Here is a 14,590-nt window from a genome sequence, read left to right on the forward strand (position 1 = left end):
AGAGAGAGAGATGGAGAGGGAGATAGAGAGAGAGATGGAGAGAGAGATAGAGAGAGAGATGGAGAGGGAGATAGAGAGAGAGATGGAGAGCGAGATAGAGCGATAGAGAGGGAGGGAAGGAGAACAATCAATGTTTTTTATTTCTAATAACCGGAGTATAATAACAAATGTTACGACAAGACTACGGCCTCTGAATGGGTTGGGTTGAGCTTCTTCTTACCTGCACAGCCAGGCAGAGCGTGTTGAGCATGATGAGGACGAACATGATGTACTCAAACCCTGTGGAGTTGACCACGTACCAGAACTTATACTGGTAGGGGTTCTTAGGGATGTACCTTCTCAACGGACGGGCCTTCAGGGCATACTCCACACACTGCCGCTGTAGAGAGAAGCCACACAGTTATTCATTGCATACCTGTACACACAGTATAGTATACACCAGGATTTCTGTTAGCTGGTAATAACCGGCTTTTGGCCAATAAACATTTTGAAAAGCCGCTAAATAAAATAACCAAGAAGACTCGAGGCTGTAATCGCTAACAAAGGTACTTCAACAAAGTACTGAGTAAAGTGTCTGAATACTTATGTAAATAAGGTAGTTCTGTTTAAATGTTTTTATATATATTTTTTATATAAAACCTGTTTTCACTTTGTCATTATGGGTTATTATATGTAGATTAATGAGGAAAAATTATAATTTTATCCATTTTAGAATAAGGCTGTAACGTATCAAAATGTGGACAAAGTGAAGAAACACTTTCCGAATGCACTGTATAATTTTGTGGAATTAAACTGGCTCGTGTGTACAGTATACTTGTTATGTATCTTATTTCTCACATGCGTACAGCATACAGATACTGAGCCTTTGAGCGTGAAATCTGTCAGACAGTGTGGGAGCTGCTGCTGCAGCATCTCAAACAGCAAATGCATTGGTAATGGAAGGCAGCCTTCATACTACAGTACATATTATGAGGCATGTCTTACCTTTCTTCAAAGTAGCCAAAATCAGACCATATCCGTGGAGGCAATTCTTTTATATAATCTTTCTTTCATTGTCCAGTAGACAAAGGCACAACCCTAGTCATATTAACAACCCATGCTAGTTGTTGCATATTTCATCTCCCCTCTTTCTACATTTCAAACAGATATTTTTATCTCTGTCACATGAAACCGCTCGCAGGTGCATTTTGACAACCGTGTTTTCCCATGAATTGCATTATGGAACAAACATTTGCGCCTAGCCTACTGCCTTGTGCACGTTGCTGCACTCATAATGTGAAGAAATAATAGTTGATCAATGTTTTAAGCTAAACGATCTGATCTGTTGCATCAGACTCATTGCTTTTTAACGTTTTTTATTTTTGTAGCCTCGGCTTACTGGTTGTATGAATTTGGGATCTATCATCTCACAGTCAGAGTCTGTTTGGAACAGACTATTTCTTTCTCTCCAAGCTGATCAATAGAATAGGTCAACTTTTCTACTATGAGGGATAGTAGATTGACATAGGTAGTGATTTTGCTGTTTGTTACTCGTCTTATCGGCTGTGAGAACAGTTATTCTAACATGTTCAAAGTACGCATCAGAATTCGGTAAGAAGAACCGGATATCATTGCATCCTCTGTTAATATGAAAGACTATAATCTGAATGTGATTTCTGTCACTCTGAGCAGTCATAATCAGGTTACGCACCCAACGCATACGGGTCCGGTACATTTATCAAATGTCAGTTACATTTAAATGCTGCTGGTCAAATGTCTGGAGGCATATTTTCCTAATGGAAACCCTGGTATACACACAAACTGCATAGCAACACACTGAGAACCTTAGTGTGGGGAAGGATGAGCAGACTAAACTTGTAGTGCCACAAAACTCATAAACACACATAAACACCACATGAACACACACGTACAGATGCACACGCACGCACACACCCACACACACACATGTTTTGTTCTTCTAAACACACACACACATGTTTTGTTCTTCTAAACACACACACACACACACACATGTTTTGTTCTTCTAAACACACACACACACATGTTTTGTTCTTCTAAACACACACACACACATGTTTTGTTCTTCTAAACACACACACACACATGAACTGACCTGGTTCTTATCAAGCTCACAGTTCTTGTACTCTTTCTCTCCTTGCTCCTGGAAGGTGACGATGACGAAGCCGACGAAGATGTTCATCATGAAGAAAGCGATGATGATGATGTAGATGATGAAGAAGATGGAGATCTCGATGCGGTAGTTGTAGATGGGACCCAGGTTCTCCCTGTTAGAGTCTATGGCCTTGTAGAGCAACCTGAGAGAGAGAGAGAGAGAGAGAGGGAGAGGAGAGAGATAGGAGAGACCGAGAGGAGAAATAGAGAGATAGGAGAGACAGAGAGAGGAGAGAAATAGGAGAGAGAGAGAGATCGGAGAGAGAGAGATAGAGAGATAGGAGAGACAGAGAGAGGAGAGAGAGAGGGAGAGGGAGAGGGAGAGGAGAGAAGAGAGAGAGAGAGAGAAGACATTTTTGTTTAATTGTTATTTTTTATACACAAAAATATGAACGTGTTTAATATTGTATTTGTGTATATATTATGAGAGTGTGTCTTACGAAGGCCAGCCCTCGAAGGTAGACACGGTGAAAAGAGCCATCATGGCCATCAGCACGTTGTCAAAGTTGAACTCGCTGTTGTGCCACACTCTCTTTTGGATGGCCGGCTGGTTCACGTCCCCGTCCTTAAAATGGATGTAGGTGCCCCTGGGAGGTTAGAGGTCAGAGGTCAGGATATAGGGTTAGGCCTATGATGTACAATATATTAACAATATGAATATTGTGGATGTTGTGAATATGTATGTCTATGGGCAACATGCTCAACTCACAAGATACTAAAGAACACATACTGTAGAGTAAATGAAAGTATTTATGGTACAATATGACTGGTGTCAGTTTACTATGTAGCTATAGATGGACAAATGTATCAAAAACTACTGACTTGCATTCGTCTGGGCTGGACTTGGCTTCGTCTGTACAGCGGTAAAACTTCCCCTGTGAAGCAAACACACACATCTTCATTGTCTGGGATAGTGTCTACACACAAGGGTCTAATTCATTAGGACACACCATAGCAAAATGTTTAGCAACGAAAAGAAAAAAAAAAGCATTTCATATTGGATGGGTTTCAGTGGTCCCCCGTTTCAGTCAGTTTTCTTCCAATTTGGTGTTACAGCGCTGACAGTGCTGTTACGTAGTCTTATAGTACTGATCTTAGAACCAGTGTTACAGCGCTGACAGTTGCTGTGGGTACGAGTATGTGGGATGAGTAGACTGATCTGGTAGAACCCAGTCGTGGTTACGGCGCGACAGTGGCTGACAGTGCTGGTTACCGGAAGTAGTGTTATAGTTGACTGATCTTAGAACCAGTGTTACAGCGCGACAGTTTGTTACGTAGTGTTATAGTACTGATCTAGAACCAGTGTTACGGCGCTGACAGTGCTGTTACAGTAGTGTTATAGTACTGATCTTAGAACCAGTGTTACGGCCTGACAGTGCTGTTACAGTAGTGTTTATAGTACTTGATCTTAGAACCAGGTGTTAGCAGCGGCGTGACAGTGTTGTTACGAGGTAGTGTTATAGTACTGATCTTAAGAACCAGTGTTATGGCGCTGACAGTGCTGTTACGGTAGTTTATAGTACTGATCTTAGAACCCAGTTTACACGCGTGAACAGTGCTTTACGTGTAGTGTTATAGTACTGATCTTAGAACCAGTGTTACCGCGCTTGGACAGTGTGTTACGTAGTTGGATTTATGTATGATCTCTAGAACCATGTGTTATGGCGGCTGACAGTGCTGTTACGTAGTGTTATAGTACTGATCTTAGACCAGTGTGTATGCGCTGACAGTGTGTTACGGTAGTGTTATAGTACTGATCTTAGAACCAGTGTGTGCCACGCTGACAGTAGCTTGTTACGGTAGTGTTATAGTACTGATTCTTAGAACCAGTGTTACAGCGCTGACAGTGCTTGTGTACGTAGTGTTATAGTACTGATCTTGAACCAGTGTTAGCGCTGACAGTGCTTGTTACAGTAGTGTTATAGTACTGATCTTAGAACCAGTGTTATGGCGCTGACAGTGCTGTCTACGGGTAGGTTGTTGATGAGATACATGATCTGTAGAGTACCCGCGAGCTGTTGATGCTCTGACGCGTGCTGTCTGAGCGCGGTAGTGTGTATAGTGAGACTGATTCTTAGAGCAGTTTTACCACGCGAGGTGACAGTGCTGTACGCTCAGTGTTATAGTACTGATCTTAGAACCAGTGTTACGGCTCTGACAGTGTAGTTACGTAGTGTTATAGTACTGATCTTAGAACCAGTGTTACTGTGCTGACCTTAAAGAGCTGTACTCCTATGCAGGCAAACATGAACTGCAGCAGCGTGGTGACGATCATGATGTTACCGATGGTCCTGATGGCCACAAACACACACTGGACTACGTGCTGCAAGGGTCAAAGTTAAAATGTTAGCAGTCATTGAACGGTAAGATGGCATTACATTGATGAAAGGTCAATATATGTCAAAGAAGACAAGGAGCTATAGTAACGATACAGTTACGGGAACTATTACTTTTTTTACCTGTCGCACGGCACAGGTTTTTGTAACAAACTATCACAAGTTTACTGTAATTGTTCTACCAATACTGTGGCAAGTAATATGATACATAAAGAGAAAGAGTAGGAGGTTTACAGTCTACCTTGAGACCTTTGGCTCTGTTGATAGCCCTCAGGGGCCGAAGCACACGCAGGACCCTCAGAATCTTCACCACTGAGATGGCAGAGGACCTAAATGTCATCACAGGAACTCACTGTCAGAAACAAACTCGCACTCTCTAAATACAACCATTCACTGCCATATCTAACTGGACCATATCAATTAAAAATGATGTGTTAGGACAGTGTGCAAGAGAGAAGAAACAGAGAGAGAGGGAGAATGGGTGAGGAATATGATGAAGAGACAGATAGCAGAGTGTGAGAGAGAGAAAACGTGAGACAGAGAGAGAGAGAGAGAGAGAAAAAAATGAGACAGAGAGAGAGAGAGAGAGAGAGAGAGAGGGAGGGAGAGAGAGAGAAAGAAAGAAAGGAAATAGTGTGGGCGGAGGGTAGCAGCAGGTACTGACTGGATGCAGAAGGAGACCAGGGAGACCCCCACCACCAGCAGATCCAGCAGGTTGAAGGTGTTCCTACAGAACGCCCCTTTATGGAGGAACGCCCCGTATGTGGTCATCTGATGGGAAGGGCACAGTTAGTTAGAGGGGTATCAGACACTAAGAAATACGCACATTAACACAAACACAGAGACATACACACAACCCACTGGGCACAAACTGGTTGAATCAACGTTGTTTTAACGTAATTTATCAACATATTGTGATGTGGAATCTACGTGGAAAATGCCTTGGATATGAAGAAAGTAATCAAACAAACTGGAATTAAAGCAAGACTAAGTGAAAGTAATCAAACAAACTGGAATTAAAGCTCAACCAAACACAATTCAATATTACTTGTGTAATACAGGAAAAGGCTACCTTACAAACTAATGTAACATACAACCTTAAAATGAGTAACACATCCATGGCCACATTTTGTGGTTACTGCAACTATAAAGTTCTTCTTATGTAATAATTTAAAGTGGGTAAATATAGGTTGTAATCTCACTGTTCATCGTCTCAACCAAATATTACCCAGTTCTCCACGTTGAAATGACATGGTGTCCCCAGTGAGAAGTACACAACAGTTGTACACCACAAGACAGACACACCCAAATAGACAAAGGAGTAGAAACAGCAATAATACAGCACTCACTCTCCCTCACACCCACGTACACCCACATAATTCCACACTCTTGTAGATCACTCTATTTCAGGGTGGCGAGCTCAGACTCAGACTCAGGCTCAGGCTCAGACTCAGACAGAGCAGTAAAACAGGAGGCTAGCAGCTACCATCGCCACCCCACGGCACACTGGTACATGAATGTAGTAGCAAGTCATTCATTTCCCAATCCGCTAATAACAGGGTCACTCGCAGCAGTAAAACATGCAATTTATTGCCGCTCTGCGAGAACAGATATTATGTCTACTACCTGAGATGAACTATAGGATCGAACGCTCCAGCGATTGGAAAACCGAATCCCCTTACTGACACATTCATGTATGGCCGTTTCCCTTAAAGCACATTCCTTCATGTTCTTTAATAGCTCAAATATAAAGGGATAATAAAGCAGCTCCTACTAAAACATGTCAGACTTCAGCAGGCAGAGAAGTAAACAACCCAGCAGAAGGAAGTCTTGTTCAAATCATAAAAGTAAAGTTCATCGTCCTGAGTGCATGTAAATGTAGAGACCAGTAGAACATACAGCGAGGGAGGGAGTAAAGAGCTAACTGAGAATGGTAACAGAGAACGCAGGGTGCTGCTAACGCAGCAGGACCAAGCTGAGCCGGGACGTGTTCATTAGGCACCAAACGGAAAAAAACGGACCAAAACAGGGAGGACTACCTGAACTGGTCCAATAAGAAACTCTAGTTTTCGCTTTCCGTTGCAAAACATGTTGCTACGGTTTGCCCTAATGAATACGACCCTGGACAAAACTGTGCAGGTTAGGTCTACCCTCTTAACGGTTCTGGAGGAAACACTACATTTCTATGCACTCAGTCAGTCAGGGGAAAGCCCATGCTCCACATGAACATGGTTGGTTTGCCCCCTCTTTTATTGCTTAGTATCTGAATAGCAGTCAGTCAGTATGAGATGGAGTTGGCTTTGACTGGAGATGGCCTTAGATGTTTGTTTTTAAACCCTCCAAAACTCCACCAATGACTTCTGGGTCAACTTCAGTCAAAGCTACATGTCTTAAACAGTGCCATGATAGCTGTTTCCTTGCACAAAGAGTTGCATCATTTTTTGAAAGTTACACAAAATTGTGTCGTCGGTCGAAATTCCAAAACCTTTTCAACTCAAGCATGACAATCATGATGACACCAATCTGTGTTAGTTTGTGTCTGATTCCTTCCTGGATTATTAGTTTGTTGATTAGTGGAAATTGAACAACTCTTGTGTTAGTCAGTGTGTGTGTAGTAGTAGTCGTGAGTTAGCTAATGATGACAATCTAAAAGTTAAAAGAGGTGCCATGGAGTCAAAAGACAAAGAATAGAAACTGAAAACAAAACAAGGCAGGTAGTACTGTGGTGGCAGCAGGTGACACACAAGGAGAGAATGCAACAAGGCTCTCTGTCGTCATTAACGGGGGTTACCTTCAACATGATCTCAAATGTAAACATACTAGTGAAGACATAATCTGCATAGCCTAGGACCTGGAAGGCAACCAGACGTTGGGAGTGTTACTGTGGGGGGCAGTTAGTTGACAGCACAAAGAGGCGGACACAGGCCATTTACCTTCAACAGGATCTCAACAGTAAAGATAGCCGTGAAAGCATAGTCAAAGTAACCAAGTATCTGCAAAAAGCAACGTACATGTTTAACAATGATTATACAGGTTATGCAGCATGTATATTCATCAAAGACATTAGAACAACTAGTTAGAGTGGGATAATCCATGTGTGCAGGAAAGGGCATAGGAAATGACTAATATGCATAAACAGAACATCAACCGTATTCATATAAATGTATCAAATCTATGTACAGTAGAATACAATATATTTTATAATACACTATCTATTCATCAGTTTCATTGAGTGCACCTGCAGGATGTCATTATCCCACTACCACAATGACATCATCTTTAAATTCCCGCAGCTTGAGGTTAAGTTAGTATGATGAGTTGAAATAAGGAAACTCAAGTCAATGAACCTGCTGCCTCAGAGCATCATGGGGAAAAGTTCAGGAAAGAGTTATCTCCTCCCACAGTACTCTGTTAATGTACATCAATCACAACAAACTACATCACTAAATCAAGGTAAATAATTAACCAATAATTAACCTTACAGAATCTGTCTTTACTGTACATACTATGTACTACTACGAAGCCTATCTGTTGAAAATCAATTGCTGTATACGGTGTGTTCCTCTAACCTAGACAGAAGGTTCCTGTACTTACGATGTTGCGAGCAGAGAAGTTGCGTATGGGGTCCTCTGCAGCGAGGGAGACAGAGCTGAGCATGATGAAGACCAGGATGAGGTTGGTGAAGATGTGGTGATTGATGAGTTTATGACATCCCACCCGGATCCTGAGGAGAACAACAGACAATAGACAATAGACACAGCTGTGAGAACAGGCTCAAGAACAGCCACCTGTTGTGTGTGTGTGTGTGTGTGTGTGTGTGTGTGTGTGTGTGTGTGTGTGTGTGTGTGTGTGTGTGTGTGTGCGTGGTGTGTGGTGTGTGTGACCTACGGTTTGGTCTTGCTGAGAATAAAGAGGCGCTGCCATCAGGGATGGGGTGATCTTCTCCTTCTTGACAGTTCAGAGATGGTGGCGTGGCCTGCTGGAACCTCCGTCTCTCCTCCTCTGCACATACAGGCACACACACAGTGAGAGACGGATCACACACACACGCACGCACGCACGCACGCAGCACGCACGCACGCACGCACGCACGCACCCACCACACACACACACACACACACACACCACACAACACACACACCAAACAACGTACACGGCAACACACACACACACACACACACAGGCCTGTTCTCTCCATGTACCTGCAGCATTCTCCTCTTCTTCCTCCACTGGCACCTGTATCCAAAGAACCAAATGTGATTAAGAGTTCTAATTGTGTATAATAAGTGTCATAATTTAGTTTTTAAAGTGTATTTGAAACTATTTTATAGCATCACATATTATGTATGTTTCACAAGTATACAACGCCGCTGAATAAACCTGAACCACAATATGTCTGGGAAGGAGTTTTACCAAGTCTTCCTTTTTCTCTTCCTTTTTGTCTCGTGGAGCGTTGAGAGACTCCGCGTCTCCCAGGTTGTCCACAGCGATAGCCAAGAAGACGTTCAGCAGGATGTCTGAGCAAAGTGTTCAGTCAAGGACAAAAGGAAGACACTGATACAGAATATTCAGAATAGGAACAGAGAGAAAAGCATACAGTGCTTGTGTCGAAGTCAGAAATGTTCAATGCTGGATGGGAGGAAACGGCCAAGGATAAGATGGTTATTGTGTTTGGGCTAATACAAACCTCCCAGCCCTGGAGTGTCTGGATCAGAGGAAGCTGTTGGGCATGTTGTATATGTTTGATACCATCCCATTCATACCATTCCAGCCATTACAATCAGCTCCTATATCTCCTCCCACCAGCCTCCCTGGAACCTAGGTAAGCGCAGATTATGATCTGGGCTGTTGATAGGATGAGTGGGGTAAAGAAAGGATACAGTTTCCGCAGATGAAGAGGATGATGAAGTAGAAGGAGACGATCATCCCTGATGAGGAAGGGCCACCGTACGCCATGATGCCGTCATACATCACAGCGTTCCAGTCTTCACCCGTCAGGATCTGGCAACAACACACCCAAACACACTCAATCATATTGGATGCTACACACATAGAGGTCCTATAATTCATATGTCATTTTATGGATACACATAGAGCATACGCTGGTAGTACAACATAACATACTGTACTTTACAGTATGTATATACTGTAGACCATGGAACATTTTACTCTAGTTATGTATCACACAACAGCAAAAACAGAGGACTTGTCTGAGGCATAAACAAACACAAACCCACCTATTGTGGAAAAATGCATTTAAAATATAGGCAGCATGACTTTATTCACCGCCAGAGGCGATCAGTGTTTACCCATCTGTATTTTACCACTACATCCCTGGGCTAGCCCCTACGTCATCACCAGGAGGCTCTCCTTATATACAACATTCACTAAATACCGGTAGCTCATGAGGTTCTAGATATAAGTGTGTGTGTGTGTGTGTGTGTGTGTGTGTGTGTGTGTGTGTGTGTGTGTGTGTGTGTGTGTGTGTGTGTGTTGAGAGAGAGAGAGGAGAGAACACCAACACCTGTACTGTTCACCACCTGAAACACAGTGAGCAGTGCTGGGGGAAGTTAATCGAAGGTGCTCTCTTGGTCTGTGTCTCGTCAAAGTTGAACTTGCCTCCGAACACCTGCATGCCAGCAGGGAGAGATGATGATGAAGAGGAAGAGCAGGAGCAGCAGGGAGGCGATGGACTTCATGGAGTTGAGAGCGATGCCACAAGTTACTGAGAGAACTGCAGTGACTGGAGAACAGAGAGAGATGGCAAATCACACACACTCTCAATGCATACAGTATGCATGGACACACATATGCACACACACACACAAACCACACACACACACACACACACACACACACACACACACACACACAACACCACAACACCACACACACACACACACAACACACACACACACACATCAAAGAGAGAGGAGAGAAGAGAACAGTGTCTAGGGGCGACTTCACCCTACTCGACATGAAGTGGTTCACGTGTGACCTTGAGATCCTGAAGAAGGGGACACAGCGGAACACAGAGATGCCAGAGGAGACATGATGGCCAGCTCACCAGGATGGTCTCTGTGATGCTCCACACTACAAAGCAGTCAAAGCGGTTGAACAGGGACACGAGTAGGCCTGCAGGCCCAGACTGTACATCTTGGTCATAATCTCACACGTAAACATCCAGCAGAACCTTGTTTGCCACGTCTGGAATCACAAAGGACAGAGGGGGTGTGTCAGTCAATATAACACATTAACACATTATAAACTAGAAAGGTCATTTTCCATGAAAATAAATTGTGAATTGCTTCAGCTGGAAACAATTTATGTATAAAGAAATGTTGAAGTTTAATGCTAGTGTTGAAAAATGAAGCTAATGTTTTTAGTAGAAGTAGTGACTGCAGTAGTGGTGGACCTATTGACTGTAGTAGCAGTAGTAGTAGCAGTAGCAGTAATAGTATACTATTATTATTATTATTATTATTAGTAGTAGTAGTAGTAGTAGCAGTAGCAGTAATTACTATTATTATTATTATTATTATTATTAGTAGTAGTAGTACTTGTAGTAATAATAATCAAATCAAATCAAACTGCATTAGTCACATGCGCCGAATACAGGTGTAGACCTTACAGTGAAATGCTTACTTATGAGCCCCTAACCAACAACGCAGTTTAAATAAAATAAAAATATGAATATAAATAAGAAATAAAAGTAACAAGTAATTCAAGAGCAGCAGTAAAATAGCAACAGGGGCGTACCGGTACAGAGTCAATGTGCGGGGGCACCGTTAGTCAAGGTAATTGAGGTAATATGTACATGTAGGTAGAGTTATTAAAGTGACTACACATAAATGATAACAACAGAGAGGAGCAGTGGTGTAAGGGGGGGGTGCAAATAGTATGAGTAGCAATTTGATTAGATGTTCAGGAGTCTTATGGCTTGGGGGTAGAAGCTGTTTAGAAGCCTCTTGGACCTAGACTTGGCGCTCCGGTACAGCTTGCCGTTCAGTAGCAGAGAGAACAGTCTATGAATAGGGTGGCTGGAGTCTTTGACAATTTTTAGGGCCTTCCTCTGACACCGCCTGGTATAGAGGTCCTGGATGGCAGGAAGCTTTGCCCCAGTGAGGTACTTGGCCGTACGCACTACCCCCTGTTGTGCCTTGCGGTCAGAGGCCGAAAAGTTGCTATACCAGGCAGTGATGCAACCAGTCAGGATGCTCTCGATGGTGCAGCTGTAGAAAATTTTGAAGATCTGAGGACCCATGCCAAATCTTTGAGGGGCAAGTCTCCTGAGGGGGAATAGGTTTTGTCGTGCCCTCTTCACGACCTTCTTGGTGTGCTTGGACCATGTTAGTTTGATGGTGATGTGGACACCAAGGAACTTGAAGCTCTCAACCTGCTCCACTACAGCCCTGTTGATGAGAATGGGGGTTTGCTCGGTCCTCGGTCCTCCTTTAATCCACAATCATCTCCTTTGTCTTGATCACGTTTAGGGAGTGGTTGTTGTCCTGGCACCAGACGGCCAGGTCTCTGACCTCCTCCCTATAGGCTGTCTCGTCGTTGTCGGTGATCAGGCCTACCACTGTATCATCGGCAAACTTAATGATGGTGTTGCTGTTGTGCCTGGCCGTGCAGTCATGAGTGAACAGAGAGGACAGGAGGGGACTGAGCACGCACCCCTATGGAGCTCCTGTGTTGAGGATCAGTGTGGCAGTTGTGTTGTTACCTACCCTTACCACCTGGGGGCGGCCCGTCAGGAAGTCCAGGATCCAGTTGCAGAGGGAGGTGTTTAGTCCCAGGGTCCTTAGCTTATTGATGAGCTTTGAGGGCACTATGGTGTTGAACGCTGAGCTGTAGTCAATGAATAGCATTCTCACGTAGGTGTTCCTTTTGTCCAGGTGGGAAAGGGAAGTGTGGAGTGCAATAGAGATTGCATCATATGTGGATCTGTTGGGTGGTATGCAAATTGGATTGGTTCTAGGGTTTCTGGGATAATGGTGTTGATGTGAGCCATGACCAGCCTTTCAAAGCACTTCATGGCTACAGATGTGAGTGCTATGGGTCGGTAGTCATTTAGGCAGGTTACCTTAGTGTTCTTGGGCACAGGGACTATGGTGGTCTGCTTAAAACATGTTGGTATTACAAACTCGGACAGGGAGAGGTTGAAAATGTCAGTGTAGACACTTGACAGTTGGTCAGCGCATGCTCGGAGTACACGTCCTTGTAATCCGTCTGGCCCTGCCGCCTTGTGAATGTTGACCTGTAAAGGTCTTACTCACATCGGCTGCGGAGAGCGTGATCACACAGTCGTCCGGAACAGCTGGTGCTCTCATGCATGTTTCAGTGTTATTTGCCTCAAAGCGAGCATAGAAGTAGTTTAGCTTGTCTGGTAGGCTCGTGTCACTGGGCAGCTCTCGTCTGTGCTTCCCTTTGTAGTCTGTAATGGTTTGCAAGCCCTGACACAGCCGACGAGCGTCATACGATTCGATCTTAGTCCTGTATTGATGCTTTGCCTGTTTGATGGTTCGTCGGACAGCATAGCGGGATTTCTTATAAGCTTCCAGGTTAGAGTCCCGCTCCTTGAAAGCGGCAGCTCTAGCCTTTAGCTCAGTGCAGATGTTGCCTGTAATCCATGGCTTCTGGTTGGGGTATGTACGTACGGTCACTGTGGGGATGAGTGGTAGTGGTAGTGGTAGGTTATTACATAGAATGGTATTGTGAAGCAAGGCACACTAACTATAAGTCAGAAGCAAGTGGAATTTCTAGTGGTCCTGCTGAAGCAAGTCACATTAATTAGTGGTTCTCATTCTTAGAATGTGCTCCCCCAGTGATATAATTAGAAATGTAAGAATGCTCCATTACATGGCAGTTAATTCAACAGTGGGCATTTAGCTTGATGAAAGTAGTTGATGCGGTTTTTATAACAGTTATATCGTTTGATTGGTAGAAGATATTTCTGTTCTGATTTAACATTTTAATAGCAGAGAAGGAGACTGATTTCATACCTTTTCCAACAGTTGGGAAAGTGGTAAAAATAGCTGATGTGTCAAAAGTCACATTGTTTACTAATTGTCTAATTCTTAGAATGTGCTCCCCAAGTTTTATAATTAAGCAATAGGGCCTGACGAGGTGTGATATATTGGCCAGTATACCACGCCTAAGGGCTGTTCTTACACACAATGCAAAGTGGAGTGCCTGGATACAGCCCTTAGCAGTGGCATATTGGCCATATACGACAAACCCCAGAGTTGTCTTATTGCTATTTTAAACCAGTTTCCAACATGAATATAACAGTAAACAAGTAGTTTTGCATCATACTCGTGATATATTGTCTGATATACACACAGCCAATCAGCATCCAGGATCCAAACTACCTGGTATATAATTAGACATTTCTGAAAGTTCCATGGCAGTTTATTCAACAGTGGGAAGTTAGCTTAATGAAAGTAGCTGATGCGGTTACTAAAACAGCTGTAACTCTTGATTTGTAGAAGTTTTTCTGATCTGATTTCAGATTTGAACAGCAGAGAAGCAGACTAAAGCCTGATTCAGATACAACAGACAACATGGTTTTACTCAGTTTCATAACATTTGCTTTGAACACTCTATTTTTAGAACGTCTCATGTCGGCTGCTTGATTTTCCCAAATTGAACATGTCAAATCTTAGCTAAAGACTTGCGACGAGACGGATCCATTTAGCCAATCAGAGAACAGTGCGCTGACATTTTGTCTGTGTTTAAACAAGCAGCTAGCAAGCCAAGCAGACAGCTAGCTAGCTCTTTTGCTGCAGTAATAGTCAATATGGGGGCGCTGTTTTCACTTTGTAAAAATTCGTTCCCAAATTAAACTGCCTCGTACTCAATTCTTGCTCGTACAATATGCATATTATTTTTTCAGATTCTTTAAGTGTTTTACAGCGAAAACACAATTAGCATTATATTAGCTTACTACAATAGCCAACCACACAGCAGCATTGATTCATGCACGTTAGCGATAGCGAATAAACCAGCAAAAGATATAACATTTTTCACTAACCTTCTCAAAACTTCATCAGATGACAGTCCTAAACATCATATTACAA

General features: G+C 43.2%; 1 pseudogene; it reads right to left on the reverse strand.

Annotated features, from left to right (window-relative positions):
* Window positions 1-14,590, reverse strand: part of LOC111970724 (voltage-dependent L-type calcium channel subunit alpha-1D-like) — a 101,239-nt pseudogene that overhangs the window by 33,694 nt on the left and 52,955 nt on the right.

This window comes from Salvelinus sp. IW2-2015, linkage group LG11 (assembly GCF_002910315.2).
Source record: "Salvelinus sp. IW2-2015 linkage group LG11, ASM291031v2, whole genome shotgun sequence".
NCBI classification, from domain to species: Eukaryota; Metazoa; Chordata; class Actinopteri; order Salmoniformes; family Salmonidae; genus Salvelinus; species Salvelinus sp. IW2-2015.